Source organism: Salmo salar, chromosome 20 (assembly GCF_965601325.2).
Source record: "Salmo salar chromosome 20, fSalSal1, whole genome shotgun sequence".
Lineage (NCBI taxonomy): Eukaryota > Metazoa > Chordata > Actinopteri > Salmoniformes > Salmonidae > Salmo > Salmo salar.
This window is the reverse complement of record NC_138310.1, coordinates 2,193,015-2,215,059: the sequence shown is the minus strand read 5'-3', so window position 1 is coordinate 2,215,059 and position 22,045 is coordinate 2,193,015. Positions and strand designations below refer to the sequence as shown.

Genomic DNA, 22,045 nt, shown 5'->3' with positions numbered 1-22,045 from the left:
TGCCTAAATGACTAATGACCCATAGCACTCATGTATGTAGCCATGAAATACTTTGAAAGGCTGGTCATGGCTCACATCAACACCATTATCCCACAAACCCTAGACCCACTACAATTTGCATACCGCACTAACACATCCACAGATGATGCAATCTCTATTGCACTCCACACTGCCCTTTCCCACCTGGACAAAAGGAACACCTATGTGAGAATGCTATTCATTGACTACAACCCTGGGACTAGACACCTTCCTCTGCAACTGGATCCAAGACTTCCTGACGGACCGCCCCCAGGTGGTAAGGGTAGGTAACAACACATCCGCCATGCTAATCCTCAACACGGGGACCCCTCAGGGGTGCGTGCTCAGTCCCCTCCTGTACTCCATGTTCACTCATGACTGCATGGCTAGGCACAACTCCAACACCATCATTAAGTTTGCCGATGACACAACAGTGGTAGGCCTGATCACTGACAATGATGAGACAGCCATTAGGGAGAAGGTCAGAGACCTGAACGTGTGGTGCAAGGACAACAACCTCTCCCTCAATGTGATCAAGACTAAGGATATGATTGTGGACTACAGGAAAAGAAGGAGTGAGCACGCCCCCATTCACATCGACAGAGCTGTAGTGGAGCAGATTGAGAGCGTCAGGTTCCTTGGCGTCCGTATCACCAACAAACTAACATGGTCCAAGCATACCAAGACAGTTGTGAAGAGCGCACAACATTACATTTACATTTTAGTCATTTAGCAGATGCTCTTATCCAGAGCGACTTACAGTAGTGAATGCATACATTTCATACATTTTCATTTAATTTCATGGATTTTTTGTACTGGCCCCCCCGTGGGAATTGAACCCACAACCCTGGCATTGCACACACCATGCTGGCGTTGCAAACACCATGCTCTACCAACTGAGCCACAGGGAAGGCTATTCCACCTTTGGCATGGGTCCTCAGATCCTCAAAAGGTTTTACAGCTGCACCATCGAGAGCATCCTGACAGGTTGCATCAGTGCCTGGTATGGCAACTGCTCGGCCTCTGAACGCAAGGCACTACAGAGGATGTGTGCACGGCCCAGTACATCACCGGGGTCAAGCTTCCCACCTTCCAGGACCTCTATACAAGGCGGTGTCAGAGGAAGGCCCTAAAAATTGTCAAAGACTCCAGCCACCTTAGTCATAGACTGTTCTCTCTGCTACTGCACGGCAAGCGGTACCGGAGCACCAAGTCTAGGTCCAAGAGCCTTCTAAATAGCTTCTACCACCAAGCCATAAGATTCCTGAAGAGCTAATCAAATGGCTACCCAGACTTTTATTTACTGCTGCTCTTTAATTATTTGTTTTTCTTATCTCGTACTTATTTATACAATTTTTGTGGGGGGGTATTTTCTTCAAACTGCATTGCTGGTTAAGGGCTTGTAAGTAAGCATTTCACTGCAAGGTCTACACTTGTTGTATCTGGCGCATGTGACAAATACAATTTGATTTGATTTGATTCGTTGTCTCAACTCTAAATCTACTGAGGTTTCATTCAGCCAGTCAGATTTGACCAATCGATTGGAAAACACCTTTACCTTTTTACTTGTACTGAACGATGAAGAATTCTCTCTAAAGTAACACTCTAGGAATTGAAATTAGCAGTCAAGAACATTTATAGTTTTCCACTGAGACCATAAAATTATGTTTTTCCAGGTGACCACAAAGCACGTTTCACAAGGTCATCTGCTTTACCACTCCAGTCCCCCATAACTCAGAAGGCACTGAGAAAATACACTTAGGTTACCAAGTCAAAAAGCTTGTCTGGAACGTAATGAAGCTCGCAACATCCTTAAGCCTCCAGTTACCGGGGCCCAGCGTCCAATTTCCCCCTATCTGAGCAGCAGGTGTGTGTGTGTGTGTGTGTGTGTGTGTGTGTGTGTGTGTGTGTGTGTGTGTGTGGGGCACCATATTGCCCAAGCAAGAGCAGCCAGCGACAACTCAGCTGTTACATTTGCCTGCGCTCTCCAAATCCCTTGTGAGTTAGAGGGGCAAGCAGCTGGAACGGAGCAATAGAACATGTTGGAGTTATGAGTTAGAGGGGAAAGCAGCTGGAACGGAGCAATATAAAATGTTGGAGTTGTGAGTTAGAGGGGCAAGCAGCTGGAACAGAGCAATAGAACATGTTGGAGTTGTGAGTTAGAGGGGCAAGCAGCTGGAACGGAGCAATAGAACATGTTGGAGTTGTGAGTTAGAGGGGCAAGCAGCTGCTGCAGGTGGTGAAGGTGCTAATGCACAATCAGACCTGGGTTCAAATATTATTTCAACAAGCTCAATCAAGCACAGATAAAGTTATTTGATGGATAGTGATTGGTGGATAGTGATGGGATACTTGCTCAAATTCTGCTGACAATGTTAGAGAGCATTAATTTAGAAAATTCTCTCAATATCCTATCAGCAAAAGAGGTACAGTATGATGAAGAGTATGCTGTGCTAGTTGTGATAAAAAGGGCAGGGCAGGCAGTCGTGTGAATCTGTTTAAAATATCCTGAAGAAAGCTATGGAGATGAATGTAATGGTATATATGGTATCATGGTTTTAATGGTATAGTAATGGACTCACAGCTGTTCTATTGCATCTACATTCTGAATTCCATTAACACTTTAATAAAGCATGACAGCTGAGATCAAAGTTCGACTGGTTGCCATAGCTACGGCTGGACTGGAGAGAGAGCTGACTTGCAATACTGATGGAAATATTATACCATACATACCCCATCGTGGTACCCCGTCCACCTATTTCCCCATCCAGATAAGATAGCAAGCATGGTATGGTAGAATGGTAGACAATAAGCAATTGTTAAGTGGACTGTAATTGCCTGTACAACATGTACAATGCTTAGTGGCTTCTTTCAAAGTGGCTACATACAAAACCTGTCATATAGTAGGAAGATAAATGACTGATGTAGTAAATCAATGCATAAGATTGAAATGTTCCTGGCTCTCATAAAGGGTCCTGTGGGGGGAGAAAAGCAACCATCCAGCCAAGGTAAGCCAGATGAGACCAGATGAGACCATCTGCTGAGAGAAATTATATCTCCCATATGACCCTCACTTTCAAGATGCTGCTAACACCGATAAGATTCCACATAGGATGAAACAGTAATTTCACACACACACACACACACACACACACACACACACACACACACACACACACACACACACACACACACACACACACACGCACACACGCACACGCAATTCAGGCATAACTACCAAGACACTTGTGAACCATGCTCTTCTCCATTGATGCCCCGAGTCTTTTCATTCAGGAAATGTGTTTAGGTCATAGCAATACCAGTTTAACAGCAATGTTCTTCTTCTTCAAGACCAATTGAAACCTGAGCTACTACTATGTTCACATCTTAGGGATGTGTCATGTAGACCATTTTGTAGTCTCATGGTCATAATTGAATTGAAATTCCATGGACAGTATTATAAGAAATACAAATGATGTTCATTGTTCATCTTGACATGCCGGATGGTAACAAAGCAACAACACTATACCTATTAAGATTCCTACATTTGTTTTGCTTATTATATCTAATTATGTGGAAAACAGAATTCATTAATTTCAATTTGTTATAGAATCTCATCAATCAGAGGAGTTTGTTTATAGCGTTGGTTTAAATCTAAACATCCCCAAGGTTGTGGTGTCTGTCTTTCTGTCTGTCCAGTGCTATTACAGTTGTCAAATAAAATATTACAAAATACATCAACCGACAACAATGTTGTCCAATCCTCCAATCTGACAGGAGACGTGGCTTGAAGTGAACATCAATAAAAATAAATAATAATCAAAGTGAGGAGAAAATATTGTAGAGTAACCTGCTGAATTGGCTTTTTCTTTTGATAAATACTGTCGGCTAGTTCAAATATTTTGATACCTAAATCCCTCTCCATACTTTTGGGAAGACAGGAGAGACTATGGTGTGATGTGGAAAGCTTGAGGAATGTCATCAATGGCACATTTCCATACAGGATTTACCTCAGTGTTTCACACAGAAGGCTCAGACTTTTCAGTTTCCATCTATGCAGGCCATGTCACACTGGGCCATGACACCGGCAGACCTGCTCTCACTTGGGGCCTAAGCCAGACCACTGATACTTTTCAGTGTGCAGTTACATAACACTGGCTAACTGTGAACTTTAACACCTTCTCACAAAGCAACTGTTTTGATTATGTAGAAGTTGTGGATTCTGCTCTTTACAAGTCCTCACTGTCAGCCCTACCTAAGGAAACAATTCCCCTAGTATAACATGAGGGTGTATACACTAGTGTTACACTGGTGTTATAATCGAAAAGCAACACAATTGTGCTTCTATAGCAACAGCAACAACAACAACAACAAAAGTGCATCTGAAAACACAACACAAAAACGTAACGCAGCAAAGCATCCCTAGTAACACTAAGGGTGCATCCTAAAATGGTATCATATTCCCTATACAGGGCACTACTTTTGACTAGGGCTCATAGGGCTCTATTCAAAATTAGTGCACTATTTAGGCATTAGGGTGCGATTTGCGACACCTGCGATGATGTATGGATCATTGTGTAAGATCCTCTGTAGTGTGGGGGCCTATACTTCAATTACACTCACCTCAGCCCCTCAGCTGAAGCTACAGGACTAATGATAAAGTCTGTTGAAGTAGAAGGCTTGAAGCTTCCTTCAGCTGACAAAGTGTACAGAGGATCCTACACAATGATCCATACGTCATCGCATCTAGGGGGATGCAACATATATCTGTAATATCTTTCATATAGCCCAATCATTGTGAAGTTTGGGGGTATTGTATTAAAGGATAAAAGCATCATCAATCTGTCATTGTCTCTGATCTCCTGGAAGTCCTAAAACTGTTTCCGGCAGTGAATTAATCAAAATAACAGTTATTGCCAAATTACAGACTCAAGTTCAGAGATGGATGGCTTCTGGCTGATGGGAACTGACAGCTCTGAGAGTGATTAATTCTGCTTTACTCCAATGATTGGCAAGAGAGTAAAACTGGACCCCGGTGGGTGGTGTGCTTCATTATTTATTTTCAGCATCCTAATTCTGCAGCACACTAGAAAGGCTAAAGCCCACATACCACCCTCCTTCACACATACACACAACCAGACTTGGGTTCAAATAGTATTTGCATTCTTTCAAATACTTCAGCTGCACTTGATTGAGTTTTCCTGTTGTAACAGAGCCAGTGTAATTGCCATAACAGTACAAATCCATGGCCCTACACACAGCACACTGCATATTTAACTCTCTCAGATTGAAAAAAAACACATGGGAGTGGCCTCATTATCATATTTCCGAGCATGCTTTGTTGCAGGTAGCTTTTTAGAATAGTTTGTTTTAACATTCATGTTTCTGCATGAACATTGATTGATTAATCGATTTTAAATTACACAAAGATGAATAATATTAAAACAATCTGAACTAACTACTTTAGGGCCACCTTGGGCTCATCCTGTCTTTATTGGCACCTGGTGTTATCTTAACCCCCAACCCTGGCCAAATTTCCCAGATGCCAGAATGTCTAAGAACCATTGAAGCCTTTGTTCTACTCCTCTCTATCCCAGTTACAACCACCCCACATCCTGTCACTGGAATTCCAGCTGTAAAGTGTATCACCAAGTCAATCAATTTTCAGCTCAAGCTATCTCTAGTAAACCATACGCCCAGATTAGCTGCAGGGTGCTAGACTGGAGACCATAAAACACAGCATTAGCAGGACAGAAATATCTTACTGTTTGTTAAGTAAATAATTGTTAAATATCCAACAAATCAGGTAAATATGTCATCTTTCTATCACATTCCCCTCTCAAGAAGCTAAGCTTCTTCTGGAAATATTTAAGGGTATAAGCATTACATGATTATTTGTAAACATACATTTTAACAAACAAAGTACCTATTTCTGGTGCCTGACATTTCATCCATGGTAAGCAACCTTTCTTTGGGTTGCTGAGTTTTAGACCTTTCCTATCTAAACACAGTCAATCTGGAACAGAAAATGAAACCAAAAAAATGTAATCACTTTGAACACTCAGCAGGAACATGAGCTATACATCTGGGTCCTTATGCTCAGAATTGGGGTCCTCATCAGCGATGTAGTCATGAATAGGGAATAGGTACGGGAAATCATTCAGTTCCCAAATCATAATCAAAACCCAATTAACTATCCAACCAAAATCCAGAATGACATTGCTCAGTGATTCACATTGGTTCTATCACTCAAAATGAAAACCCTCAACTTAACATACATCAATACTGACAGAATGTACATTTATATTAACCATACAATATATTAATCTCATAATTCTAGTATTAAGTTCCTCATCAGGGTTATAATTACATATCAGTATCTCAATGCATTATTTGCCTAAATCATTATACTTTTAGCAGTGTGAACCTCCAAGTCTAAATCAATTACAGGCACAGTTGGCCAAACCCCTCCCTTCTCCGGCACTCAATCTTCTGGCATTTCTTCATTTTTCTTCTTCTTCTTCAGATAGCTTCAAAGTGGATGGCCCATGATAATGTCACAATTTCAACGTCTCACCTGAACCCCACCACAACTCATTATGTCTTGTCCATTCGCCAACCAGTATACCAGCAATATGAGAGAAGTTTTGGGACGGATCTCTCTCTCCATGCTCACTCCACGTGGACTTCTGTTGCACTCCAGAGAGAAAAGGCAGTTGATAACTTCAACTGGATGCTGTTCACCAGTTGCTGGCTTGGACTCAGGTCTCTCGATAGAAGTGGTGCAAGACAGGGCCGTAGTGAATGCCATTTCTTCAGCAGGTTAGAGGGGGTTTTGAGGTCCACACCGTTTGGTAAAATTATTCTTCCCATGCATTTAGATACCATCTCCACCATAACCTCAAGAAATGACAGATCAAAACAACAATTCAGTTCGGTTAATTTCTGATTCAAGAAATCCAAACAAATGATCTTCTGTATGACAAATTATTACTACTACCAATATTCTTAATGCAAATCTCTAAAACACATGTAAAAAAACAAAAAACATATTCTGTTTAAACAATTTTTCAAATTAGCTTATACTCCCTTATCACACCGTCAACCTCATTGCAGACTCATAGGATCAGTCACAGAGTCAGGAAGTTATCCTGATCATCCAGCAGACCCAATCTGGTGAGATTTATCAAAACAAAACAGAACAAACAACACTTTTTTACATTTTCAGCAGACACTCTTATCCAGAGTGACTTACAGTAGTGAATGCATACATTTCATACATTTTTTTCTTCTTCTCCGTACTGGTCCCCCCGTGGGAATTGAACCCACAACCCTGGCATTGCGAACACCATGCTCTACCAACTGAGCCACACGGGATCAATTCACAAATCGTGACTAATGTGTAAAAACAACAACACCACAAATCAAATTCAAATTACTACCCATAATAACTCCAAAAAATTTATTTTTTTACCCATGACTTGATTCAAGAAATAGAAAAATAGACTAGAGATAGGTCTATCCTTCTCGTGGTCCTATTAGTTATAAAACTTCCCCGTAATTATCAGTATTACAAATTACCTTTAAATCAATATTAAAATCATCATCCAGTGTCTCTCGGCATTCCAGTGAGGGCGATCAAACCACACTAAAAAGTCAGAACAGAGGTCAGAGGTCAGTAAAACCCTTCAAATACTTTCTCTATTAGACCAATTATCTAAAAACAGTCAAACATTTCATACATTTTGTATCCCAGGTTTAAAGTAAGTTTAATAAGTACATTTTTATCAAAATAATTCATATGCGGTCAATTAAATCAGAAAATGAAATGTGTGTGTGTGCCCCTTTTAGATACCCTCGGCACTAACCCATATTCATAACCAGTAAGGTGTGTGTGTGTGTGTGTGTGTGTGTGTGTGTGTGTGTGTGTGTGTGTGTGTGTGTGTGTGTGTGTGTGTGTGTGTGTGTGTGTGTGTGTATGTTAAATCATATGGCAAAAACAAACAAAAATGGCCAGGCCTTATTTAATTTGGTAGTTTATGGCCTAATCCAGATACCTTTACACCTATAAAACTGCTGAATTTCACTAGCTCCTCTCCCAAGACCATAGCCTCAGGAAACATTTCAAAGAGAGAGAACATGACTACCCCCATTCTCCTGGAAGAGAAAGTGTTAAATTCTTTTAGCATTCACTATACTAATATCATAATCAGCAACCCAAAGGTTTTAACAACAAACAAAACATGACAATAATAAGTCCATTGTAGTCCCTCAAATCATTAATCGTTTGTTTTGATATACCCCAATGTTTATGTGCGCTTAATTTAGCATATGCTACCCTTAGACACAACAAAATGTATCTCGCCACCGAGTCTAACAATTCACTCCCGTATCGTATTATATGATTGCTCTCTCTTTTCCATAACCATGTAAAATTACCCTGGTATCGTTACTAGACCAATGTCCAACAACATATGTAATAGCTGTTTGGCCTTAGATTGTTCCTTTCAACATTTATTTAACTAAGCAAGTCAATTTTATTTACAAAAACGGCCTACCGGGGAACAGTGGGTTAACTGCCTTGTTCAGGGGCAGAAAGACCGATTTTTACTTTGTCAGCTGGGGGATTCAATTCAGCAACCTTTTGTTTACTGGCCCAACGCACTAGGCTACCTGCCACCCCCTGGGACTCCCAATCACAGCCGGATGTGATTCAGCTTTAATATTCAATACTCATTTCATTCTACTTTAAACAGATTATAATTTTAGAATACATTAACTTCCTGCTCAAATTCACTGGTGTTACCTAAATATAAAACCAAGCAACAATAATCAGAAACTGTCAAAGAATGTTTCCCATACCTCTACTTCAAATGTCCCACTGCCTGCTCGCTTTCAACCGCAGCGAATCTTTTGCACAATCTCAAAGCTCAATCCCTCTACTCATCATTTAATCTTGTATTGAAACCTCAGCTTTTTAAATTACAAAAATATTGCATCCTTAGAGTGCTATAAAAAAACACGAATAACATATTACCATCCACATACTGTCAACACTCATTAAGTTTACATTGATCGTCCTTAGCAATGTTTTCATCACTGTCACCCATCGTAAGGTTTATAAAATAAAATAAACCAAACCATGATAATTCTCTCCTTACTATAAAAATAAAATGTTTACATGCAGTCTACCCTGTAGTCTACCCTACTCTAGATTTTTATACCAACCTCTGCTTCACAGTCATTCAACTATTTATAATTTAAGATGAACTTGTAATGCCCAAATGTATAAAATACATTAGCCAATTCTTAATCAATCCAAACAATTCATATTCGAAATTTTACTTACAATTTAGTTACTCTCCTTTGTTACCTTCACTGGTCTACATCTCTTCCCTTAAACTCAGAAAGCCCTCTAGAATCTCAACTGTACTCTACCTCTGTCTTTCCGTCTAACGTTACGTTACCAGGTGAACATTTCCTTGAATTATAGTCAAAACAAACATAACATCTGTTCACAAGGAGGCCACTTTAATTAATCTGTCATCTCTTCCTCCCTTTCGGGAATTCAGTAAATCTATTTTAGAATAAAACTAAATAAAGTGTCTCGCAGATTAAAACTACTGAGTCGCATTGTTCTCGAAACCCCCAAATATGTTATTTCCTGTTTCACCGGTTTTACTTTACCATATAATACCTTGTGACTAGAGGTCGACCGATTAATCGGAATGGCCGATTAATTAGGGCCGATTTCAAGTTTTCATAACAGTCGGAAATCGGTATTTTTGGACGCCGATTTGGCCGATTTATTTTTTATTTTTTTTATACCTTTATTTAACTAGGCAAGTCAGTTAAGAACACATTCTTATTTTCAATGACGGCCTAGGAACGGTGGGTTAACTGCCTTGTTCAGGGGCAGAATGACACATTTTTACCTTGTCAGCTCGGGGATTCAATCTTGCAACCTTACGGTTAACAAGTCCAACGCTCTAACCACCTGATTTACATTGCACTCCACGAGGAGCCTGCCTGTTACGTGAATGCAGTAAGAAGCCAAGGTAAGTTGCTAGCTAGCATTAAACTTATCTTATAAAAAACAATCAATCAATCATAATCACTAGTTAACTACACTTGGTTGATTATATTACTAGTTTATCTAGCCTGTCCTACGTTGCATATAATCGCTTAGGTACACATTGCTCCAACCATAAACATCAATGCCTTTCTTAAAATCAATACACAAGTATATATTTTTAAACCTGCATATTTAGTTCATATTGCCTGCTAACATGAATTTCTTTTAACTATGGAAAATGTGTCACTTCTCTTGCAAACAGAGTCAGGGTATATGCAGCAGTTTGGGCCGCCTGGCTCGTTGCGAACTGTGAAGACTATTTCTTCCTAACAAACACAGCCGACTTCGCCAAACGGGGGATGATTTAACAATTTGCGAAAAAAGCACAATCGTTGCACGACTGTACCTAACCATAAACAACAATGCCTTTCTTAAAATCAATACACGGAAGTATATATTTTTAAACCTGCATATTTAGCTAAAATAAATCCAGGTTAGCAGGCAATATTAACCAGGTGAAATTGTGTAATTTTGCGGAACGGTTCCGTATTTCACTGACAGGAAAAACGTTTTGTTTTCGAGACGATAGTTTCCGGATTCGACCATATTAATGACCTAAGGCTCGTATTTCTGTGTGTTATCATGTTATAATTAAGTCTATGATTTGATAGAGCAGTCTGACTGAGCGATGGTAGGCAGCAGCAGGCTCGTAAGCATTCATTCAAACAGTCCTTCGCAATGCATTACGCTGACTTCAAGCCTGTCAACTCCCAAGATTAGGCTGGGATAACTGATGTGAAATGGCTAGCTAGTTAGCGGTGCGCGCTAATAGCGTTTCAAACGTCACTCGCTCTGAGATTTGGAGTAGTTGTTCCCCTTGCTCTACATGGGTAACGCTGCTTCGAGGGTGGCTGTTGTCAATGTGTTTCTGGTTTGAGCCCAAGTAGGAGCGAGGAGAGGGACAGAAGCTATACTGTTACACTGGCAATACTAAAGTGCCTATAAGAACATCCAATAGTCAAAGGTATATGAAATACAAATCGTATAGAGAGAAATAGTCCTATAATTCCTATAATAACTACAACCTAAAACATCTTACCTGGGAATATTGAAGACTCATGTTAAAAGGAACCACCAGCTTTCATTTGTTCTCATGTTCTGAGCAAGGAACTTAAACGTTAGCTTTTTTACATGGCACATATTGCACTTTTACTTTCTTCTCCAACACTTTGTTTTTGCATTATTTAAACCAAATTGAACATGTTTCATTATTTATTTGAGGCTAAATTGATTTTATTGATGTATTATGTTAAGTTAAAATAAGTGTTCATTCAGTATTGTTGTAATTGTCATTATTACAAATAAATAAATAAATAAAAATCGGCCGATTAATCGGCATCAGACTTTTTGGCCCGCCAATAATCGGCATTGATATCGGCATTGAAAAATCATAATCGGTCGACCTCTACTTGTGACCCTGCTCTACCACAAATAGTTTACTACTGTGGTGATGTTTGGTATATGAGTTTCTTCAATTTTTTACATCAATAACAAATTCACTACATATTGTATCAACACAGAACCCTCAAATCTACACGCTCACCGGCGTTATACAAAATTTGACTATTTGTAAACATAATTCGGGCTCTTGCCCATATATACCACCAAATTTAGCATGTTACCTAATATCCACTGTCCTTGATTCTCACAAGGTTTATTCAACCCCAAAATCTGCTAAGGAGCGGTGTTGATCCAAACTCTCTGATTCATAAAATATACAGTAATACTTTTCTTGCCTCACACCCAAGCTAACTGGCTAAAATTGGCTAGCTTGCTAGCTAACGCTACTTCCAGACACAAACAAGAGAATACATCTTCACTCTCCATTCTTCTCACCTAACAGAGCTGGTTAGGCTTTTCCATGTTTATTCAAAACGTTGGTGACTAACTGTGCTGCTGGCAATAATTCAAATTACATTATTTCCCAAACATCTACTGACACCGGCCATATTCATCCAGCAATAGCCAGAGCGAATTTACCAAGTACCCCATCTAACATTGTCCATACTCAAATAGTATGTTTAGTGCGATTATGCTGATAGAATGCTAACATCAATACGTTGGTGTATTGAACTAATGATTCTTCTTTTATATCATTGTGCCAAGTCACAATTGCATCCCTGAATTTTCTATTTAGTTGAGCATTTCCCATAATCGAGCTGAATTGGTAGAATGTTGTGCACTTCTATTAGTATCTTTATGGCTTTGCTTTAGTATCTCTTCTATGAATTCATTTCCGCTCCTCTATCTTCTCGGTTTTAATATATTGATGAAAATCCCTAAATTACGCTTTGTACTACGTTATAAATTACATCGAATTTCCACCTTATTTCGCTCTAACTTCATGGAAAAAGGATTTATTCAATAAATATAGCAACTCCTCTCGTACTGCAAAAAAACACATTTTTAGGCCTTAGCGGCAGTTTTCTCTAAATGTATTACCCTGATGGAAAAATCACATAAGCGTTTAGACAGTCATATAATGCTTTTAACCTTTTAACCTCTATCAAATTATCCATAAAGACCCTACGTACATCAACGTATGGGTTGTTTAAGTCGCATCTCATTACATTCCCAGTATTTACTTTGTCAAATCTCTAGTAATCGATTATACACACATACAATTTCTCATTCATTTTTTTTCATGTCTTCACAGAATCAATATATAACGTAAGAAATCTTAGGTACTCACATGAATTAATCGCTCCGTTTCCAACGACTCTTCATCCATACACTCCCATCGGAACCCAAAAATGTTAGGTTCTCGGACGTTGCCCTATGTTAATAATTCTCAACGGTTCTCTAGTCTTCCAGAAATTATAGAATAACTTCTAGCACTTAACCTCTATGGGCTAGGTGGGACGCAAGCGTCCCACCCGTGGTGCACTCCATCAACAGCAGGTGCATTTCAAGGGCGGCAAATTTGAATCCAAATAAATGTCAAAATTCAAATTTTTCAAACATACAACTATTTTACACCCTTTGAAAGATAAACATCTCCTTAATCTAACCACGTTTTACGATTTCAAAAAGGTTTTACGGCGAAAGCATACATTTTGAGTATGTTAGGACAGTACATTTACAAGAGTTGTGTGTAATGTTTTGTCAATTCAAAGACAGGGTCACCAAAACCATAAAACCAGCTAAAATGATGCACTAACCTTTTACAATCTCCATCAGATGACACTCCTAGGACATTATGTTAGACAATGCATGCATTTTTAGTTCTATCAAGTTCATATTTATATCCAAAAACAGCGTTTTACTATGGCATTGATGTTGAGGAAATCGTTTCCCTCCAATAACCGGCAGTCAAGTCAGCACCACAAATTAAATAATTAAAATTAGAAAACATTGGTAAAATATTATATTGTCATTTAAAGAATTATAGATATCACAGGTCCATAACGAATGTAGTTTTGTTCAAAAAAGCTCATCATTTATGTCCAAAAATCTCCGTCTTGTTAGCACATGATCTAAGCCAGCCGGACTTCTCGTCATTAACGAGGGGAAAAAATATATTTACGTTCGTTCAAACATGTCAAACGTTGTATAGCATAAATCATTAGGGCCTTTTTTAACCAGAACATGAATAATATTCAAGGTGGACGAATGCATTCTCTTTTATAACGTATTGGAACGAGGGTACCCAACATGAACTCGCGCGCCAGGTGTCTAATGGGCCATCATCGTTCCATGGCTCTTGTTCGGTCAGATCTCCCTCCAGAAGACTCAAAACACTTTGTAAAGGCTGGTGACATCTAGTGGAAGCAATAGGAAGTGCCAAAATATTCCTCAGCCCCTGTGTTTTTCAATGGCATAGGTTTAAAGGTAATACAACACATCAGGTATCCACTTCCTGTCAGAAAATGTCTCAGGGTTTTGCCTGCCAAATGAGTTCTGTTATACTCACAGACACCATTCAAACAGTTTTAGAAACTTTAGAGTGTTTTCTATCCATATATAATAAGTATATGCATATTCTAGTTACTGGGTAGGATTAGTAACCAGATTAAATCGGGTACATTTTTTTATCCAGCCGTGCAAATACTGCCCCCTAGCCCTAACAGGTTAATAATACCACTCCGTAATATTCTATGATGGGCAGTGTTGAATGGAACCCTAAGATAACGCTACATTTCTTATTATCCAAATGTAAGATTAACACCTATTCCTACCCTCACACACTCTCATTTACATTCACACAGTACTGTTCCCAAAACATACTTCCCTCACACACTCTCATTCACATTCACAGAAAACACAAACAAAAAAACATAGAGGGGAATGAAACAGACAAGAGGAAAACCGGTTAGCGCTGTTTTTAGAATTCAAAAAGCCTGTCTATTTAAACAGGGAAACACATACCATTATCAAAATATTGCCTTATTAGTGGTCCCACTACGGGGTGTTGTATCCACACTGGGATATCGCCTACTGCGATTACTATGGTATAGATTATCTAATTGCGTGACGCGGTCACAAAAATGTCAATCTTACCTCGTATTTTTTAAGTATCAGGATTAACAAAACACTTACAATAGCACCTAACAATAGTAACCCAGGGCATACCTGTTTACCTCATTTAACAAAACATTTTATCAATTACATACACGTTATAATTAGACTTCGCCAGGGCCAGTGTCCTTTCAGGTGTCACCAGGCTCTGGTCCCTCGTTCCCACAAACCAGTCCTACTGTGATCAAATCAGTACCACGGATCTGGACTTTTGGTAGCCTGCAACTGGCTAATTAACAATCATGCCAAAGAATACCCCACTTAAGAACACTCTTATCAACTCAACTCAGTCCTGCTAGTTACCTCAGCTGTGGTCCTCTTAAGGAAGACCTCGCTCTGAGCGTACCCTCAACGGGGGCTTTTCTTTTTTTATTATTTGTATTTTTTCATTAGAATTTCATCACTAGTTGCTAGATTGTCCAAGCCTACCTCTCTCAGTACTCTGTCCGAGATCTGGTATCCCCCCGTGCCCGCTACCTCTCAGATCATAGGCGAGTCCAGCTGCTCAATAGTAAGCGTCCCAATTTCTGATCCCCTCTGCACAGTTTACGCAGATCTTCAGGAGCGGTCAACAGGTGAAGTTGCAGATCCCATCCTCGTCGCCAAAAATGTTGTGGAAATTCAGTACTGAGAGAGACTTCATAATTTCTTCAAACAATCATCTTTATTTAATATCGATTAATTATTGCCATAATGAAACTGTACAGTGAGTAAAGTTACATGTGCACGATAATGGGATTATTGTGGATAGTCAGATTAATATAATAGTTAGATTAAAACAACGTGATTTGCAAGAAGAACGATTTTCCTAATAATCCTGTTTACATGGATATATTTGAAATAAGGCTACCTGATGGCGCTCTGATAAATGCAGAAAATCGTCAATCAAAAGAAACATTCTACCACAGCAACAATGTTATTTTTGGGAAGCATATTTGATTTTGAGTTTGAACAGATACAGTTTGTATGTGAAAACAACTTCTAAGACATACAGTGGGGGGGAAAAGTATTTGATCCCCTGCTGATTTTGTACGTTTGCCCACTTACAAAGAAATGATCAGTCTATAATTTTAATAGTAGGTTTATTTGAACATAATAATAATAAACAACAAAAAATTTCAGAAAAACGCATGTCAAATGTTATAAAATGATTTGCATTTTAATGAGAGAAATAAGTATTTGACCCCTCTGCAAAACATGACTTAGTACTTGGTGGCAAAACCCGTGTTGGCAATCACAGAGGTCAGACGTTTCTTGTAGTTGGCCACCAGGTTTGCACACATCTCAGGAGGGATTTTGTCCCACTCCTCTTTGCAGATCTTCTCCAAGTCATTAAGGTTTCGAGGCTGACGTTTGGCAACTCGAACCTTCAGCTCCCTCCACAGATTTTCTATGGGATTAAGGTCTGGAGACTGGCTAGGCCACTCCAGGACCTTAATGTGCTTCTTCCTGAGCCACTCCTTGGCCGTGTGTTTTGGGTCATTGTCATACTGGAATACCCATCCACGACCCATTTTCAATGCCCTGGCTGAGGGAAGGAGGTTCTCACCCAAGATTTGACGGTACATGGCCCTGTCCATCGTCCCTTTGATGCGGTGAAGTTGTCCTGTCCCCTTAGCAGAAAAACACCCCCAAAGCATAATGTTTCCACCTCCATGTTTGACGGTGGAGATGGTGTTCTTGGGGTCATAGGCAGCATTCCTCCTCCTCCAAACACGGCAAGTTGAGTTGACGTCAAAGAGCTCCATTTTGGTCTCATCTGACCACAACACTTTCACCAGTTGTCCTCTGCGTCATTCAGATGTTCACTGGCAAACTTCAGACGGGCATGTATATGTATTCTTGAGCAGGGGGACCTTGCGGGCGCTGCAGGATTTCAGTCCTTCACGGCGTAGTGTGTTACCAATTGTTTTCTTGGTGACTATGGTCCCAGCTGCCTTGACATCATTGACAAGATCCTCCCGTGTAGTTCTGGGCTGATTCCTCACCGTTCTCATGATCATTGCAACTCCACAAGGTGAGATCTTGCATGGAGCCCCAGGCCGAGGGACAGTTCTTTTGTGTTTCTTCCATTTGCGAATAATCACACCAATTGTTGTCACCTTCTCACCAAGCTGCTTGGCGATGGTCTTGTAGCCCATTCCAGCCTTGTGTAGGTCTACAATCTTGTCCCTGACATCCTTGGAGAGCTCTTTGGTCTTGGCCATGGTGGAGAGTTTGGAATCTGATTGATTGATTGATTGCTTCTGTGGACAGGTGTCTTTTATACTGGTAACAAACTGAGATTAGGAGCACTCCCTTTAAAAGAGTGTGCTCCTAATCTCAGCTCGTTACCTGTATAAAAGACACCTGGGAGCCAGAATTCTTTCTGATTGAGAGGGGGTCAAATACTGGAATTTTTTGTTGTTATTCTGTCTCTCACTGTTGAAATAAACCTACCATTTGTCAGTGGGCAAACATACAAAATCAGCAGGGGATCAAATACTTTTTTCCCCCACTGTATATGCAGTTGTTCCAAACTCACTGTACTCACACTAAAGAGAGAGGCTCGCTCAGCTGGTGCTAGCACATGAGCAGATCAAGTACGTCACTGGAACACCGATTAAAAGCTGTTTGTCGTAATAATTTGAAAGATTGCTCAGAAAACCAGGTGTTTTAATTGATGTATGCTTGCTTTGATTTTGATATTTCGCCGATTGAGATAAGCAGAAAGTTGCATAATCTGAATATTGCTATAATCAATTTAATATCAAGTTATTGCAGTTCATGTAAATGTACTTAGTGTTAAATCAACATCCAAGAATAAGTTGGTGTATCACTAACACTGAGAAAGTGTAACAGCATCAGCTCTAATTACGTGTTCATTTAATTCAGAATTTGCAACACCCATGGTTGTCACAGTATCTAACAAAGGTGGCGCCCCTCCTCGGTCGGGCCTATTAGCTGCCACCGATCGTTGTTTCTGTGTCTTTTGGTTTTGTCTGTCTATCCCGCACGAGAACCCCAACTGAAAATACACACTAAATAACCCCCCACTAATGACAGACACAAAACAGGTGCGGGATAGACAGCAAGAGTTGCACCCCTTCTGAAAAAACCTACACTCGATCCCTCCGAAGTCAACAACTACAGACCAGTATCCCTTCTTTCTTTTTTCTCCAAAACTCTTGAGCGTGCCGTCCTTGGCCAGCTCTCCTGCTATCTCTCTCAGAATTACCTTCTTGATCCAAATCAGTCAGGTTTCAAGACTGGTCATTCAACTGAGACTGCTCTTCTCTGTGTCACGGAGGCTCTCCGCACTGCTAAAGCTAACTCTCTCTCCTCTGCTCTCATCCTCCTAGACCTATCTGCTGCCTTTGATACGGTGAACCATCAGATCCTCCTCTCCACCCTCTCCGAGTTGGGCATCTCCGGCGCGGCCCACGCTTGGATTGTTTCCTACCTGACAGGTCGCTCCTACCAGGTGGCGTGGCGAGAATCTGTCTCCGCACCACGTGCTCTCACCACTGGTGTCCCCCCTCTGTTCTAGGCCCTCTCCTATTCTCGCTATACACCAAGTCACTTGGCTCTGTCATATCCTCATATTATCTTTCCTATCATAGCTATGCAGACGACACACAATTAATCTTCTCCTTTCCCCCTTCTGATAACCAGGTGGCGAATCGCATCTCTGCATGTCTGGCAGACATATCAGTGTGGATGACGGATCACCACCTCAAGCTGAACCTCGGCAAGACGGAGCTGCTCTTCCTCCCGGGGAAGGACTGCCCGTTCCATGATCTCGCCATCACGGTTGACAACTCCATTGTGTCCTCCTCCCAGAGTGCTAAGAACCTTGGCGTGACCCTGGACAACACCCTGTCGTTCTCTACTAACATCAAGGCGGTGACCCGATCCTGTAGGTTCATGCTCTACAACATTCGCAGAGTACGACCCTGCCTCACACAGGAAGCGGCGCAGGCCCTAATCCAGGCACTTGTCATCTCCCGTCAGGATTACTGCAACTCGCTGTTGGCTGGGCTCCCTGCCTGTGCCATTAAACCCCTACAACTCATCCAGAACGCCGCAGCCCGTCTGGTGTTCAACCTTCCCAAGTTCTCTCACGTCACCCCGCTCCTCCGCTCTCTCCACTGGCTTCCTGTTGAAGCTCGCATCCGCTACAAGACCATTGTGCTTGCCTACGGAGCTGTGAGGGGAACGGAGAAGGCTCTGATCAGGCCCTACACCCAAACAAGGGCACTGCGTTCATCCACCTCTGGCCTGCTCGCCTCCCTACCTCTAAGGAAGCACAGTTCCCGCTCAACCCAGTCAAAACTGTTCGCTGCTCTGGCACCCCAATGGTGGAACAAGCTCCCTCACGACGCCAGGACAGCGGAGTCAATCACCACCTTCCGGAGACACCTGAAACCCCACCTCTTTAAGGAATACCTAGGATAGGATAAAGTAATCCTTCTAACCCCCCCCCCCCCCCCCCCCCCTTAAAAGATTTAGATGTTCCACTGGATATCATAAGGTGAATCCACCAATTTGTAAGTCGCTCTGGATAAGAGCGTCTGCTAAATGACTTAAATGGAAATGGAAGTGTACATACACCTTAGCCAAATACATTTAAACTCCGTTTTTCATAATTTCTGACATTTAATTTAAGTGCAAATTCCCTGTCTTAGGTCAGTTAGGATCACCACTTTATTTTAAGAATGTGAAATGCCAGAATAATACTAGAGAGAATAATTTTTTTCAGCTTTTATTTATTTTGTCATATTCCCAGTGGGTCATAAGTTTACATACACTCAATTAGTATTTGGTAGCATTGCCTTTAAATTGTTTAACTGGGGTCAAACGTTTCATGTAGCGTTCCACAAGCTTCCCTCAATAGGTTGGGTGAATTTTGGCCCATTCCTCCTGACAGAGCTGGTGTAACTGAATCAGGTTTGTATGCCTCCTTGCTCGCACACGCTTTTTCAGTTCTTCCCAGACAATATCTCTAGCGTTGAAGTCAGGGCTTTGTGATGGCCACTCCAATACCTTGACTTTGTTGTCCTTAAGTCATTTTGGCACAACTTTGGAAGTATGCTTGGGGTCATTGTCCATTTGGAAGACCCAAGCTTTAACTTCCTGACTGATGTCTTGAGATGTTGTTTCAATATATCCAAATAATTTTCCAACCTCATGATGCCATCTTTTTTGTGAAGTGCACCAGTCCCTCCTGCAGCAAAGCACCCCCACAACATGATGCGGCCACCCCCATGCTTCACAGTTGGGATGGTGTTCTTCGGCTTGCAAGTCTCCCCCTTTTTCCTCCAAACATAATGATGGTCATTATGGCCAAACAGTTCTATTTTTGTTCCATCAGACCAGAGGACATTTCTCAAAAAAGTACAATCTTTGTCCCCATGTGCAGTTGCAAACCGTAGTCTGGCTTTTTTATGACAGTTTTGGAACAGTGGCTTCTTCCTTGCTGAGCGGCCTTTCAGGTTATTTGATATAGGACTCGTTTTACTGTGGAAATAGATACTGTCGTGTCTTTGGCTATGCCGGATTAAGTGATATGACATGCTATTCTATAAAATCCTTTCTCTGTAATTAATATTACCTGATTAAGCTAATCATGTAAATGTAATTAACTAGAAAGTCGGGGCACCACGGAAGAACGTTTATACAGCCGTTATCTTCCGAATAAACTCTTAAGACTTAGTAATATTTTATATCGATAGCCGTCATCTTAATCCTCACCTTATTTCAGTCTCATAATGAAAGTTGTAAATTCTTGGTTATCTTCACGAACCCTGGCTAACAAGTTGAATCAGCAATACAAAATTGGGTTTAATTATTTATTTACTAAATACTTAACTAATCACACAGAATTACATATACAAAGAATACAAATTATGTCATACAGAAAACGTCCCTGGTGGACGGAGACGACATGGCGGCTTGTTACACAAAGAAAGGGGGTTGGGCTTGAATGAAAGAGCGGGAAGACTGAGGAACACAGAAACAGCTTTGCTATCGTAAATACATTATCTATGCATTCTAAATTACCGCCCATTTGGAAAAGGAAAATGCAATAAATATTTACTCTGAGCTGTGCTTCGGTAGGTTGGTCATAGATGCTGGTGGTGTTGGCCAACAGGGATCTTCCTGTCCTTGGAAGAATGTCTCTTTTGTTAAATTGGATACGTTGTAGTATCTTCGTCTTGTGTTAGACTGGATCTGTCATCCGTCCTTCCCTAGCCCACGTCTACAGCGGCCGCTGCTAACTCAACGGCTAGGAAGTATCACTTCTGTAGTGAATAAGTTCAAAGTTCATACCATTCACAACCAAAGCTCACGCCGAAGTTGGCTTAGTTCTGTACTTGACATGTGTGTCCTTGTAACGCAGAGGCTGCAGTGGAACTCCTGGTTACATTGTGTCATTGTCTTATATAGTGGCGAGGGGAGGAGGGTGTGTTTCATCGTTTATAACCCCTGTCTCTTCACAGGGGCGGGCCACTGATCAAGCAGGGCACTTTCCTTATGAAAAGCCAATTCTCTCAATTGGTAGCTAAAATTACATTTAATCTCCTAACAAACAATTCCAATATCAAACATTCCAATTGCATAACAATTCCATGTGACTCTGATAACTAGAGGGTGTATATTTTTCCAGGTACAGTTTATGTCGTTCTGTCATCAGTCATAATGTCTCAGATGACAACCGAACTGACATCCATACTCATTAGGTTCCAAAGCATATTTCCAACTGGTTTTATTACCAAAATATGGTTCCTTTTCCCCATTTGTTTGATGTTCCCAGACTCTCTATATTTAACAAAGGCTATTCAACAGTCCTTCAGTAGGGTCAGAAAGAGAGGGGAAGGGAGAAAGGTATTTATGGGGGGGTCATAAACCTTACCCACAGGCCTACGTCATGACAATACTTTTGTATCTGTTTCCTCCAGCATCTTTACAAGGTCCTTTGCTGTTGTTCTGGGATTGATTTGCACTTCTCGCACCAAATTACGTTCATCTCCAGGAGACATAACGCGGCTCCTTCCTGAAGGGTATGACGGCTTCGTGGTCCCATGGTGTTTATACTTGCGTACTGTTGTTTGTACAGATGAACGTGGTACCTTCAGGCGTTTGGAAATAGGCCTTGAAATACATCCACAGGTACACCTCCAATTGACTCAAATTATGTCAATTAGCCTATCAGAAGCTTCTAAAGCCATGACACCATTTTCTGGAATTTTCCAAGCTGTTTAAAGGCACAGTCAACTTAGTGTATGTAAACTTCTGACCCACTGGAATTGTGATACAGTGAATTATAAGTGAAATAATCTATCTGTAAACAATTGTTGGAAAAATTACTTGTGTCATACACAAAGTAGATGT

The 22,045-nt window shown here is 40.8% G+C and overlaps 1 long non-coding RNA gene and 1 other non-coding gene across 2 annotated transcripts; both read right to left on the bottom strand.

The window, feature by feature from the left end:
• Window positions 1–2,624: 2,624 nt before the first annotated feature.
• Window positions 2,625–12,949, bottom strand: LOC106579818 (uncharacterized). Its single transcript, XR_001322754.3, has 3 exons — window positions 12,846–12,949; window positions 7,600–7,666; window positions 2,625–7,191 (listed from the first exon to the last, which is right to left on the bottom strand). It is a non-coding gene; the product is annotated as an uncharacterized LOC106579818 (long non-coding RNA).
• Window positions 7,323–7,395, bottom strand: trnaa-cgc (transfer RNA alanine (anticodon CGC)). Its single transcript has one exon. It is a non-coding gene; the product is annotated as a tRNA-Ala (tRNA).
• Window positions 12,950–22,045: the final 9,096 nt, after the last annotated feature.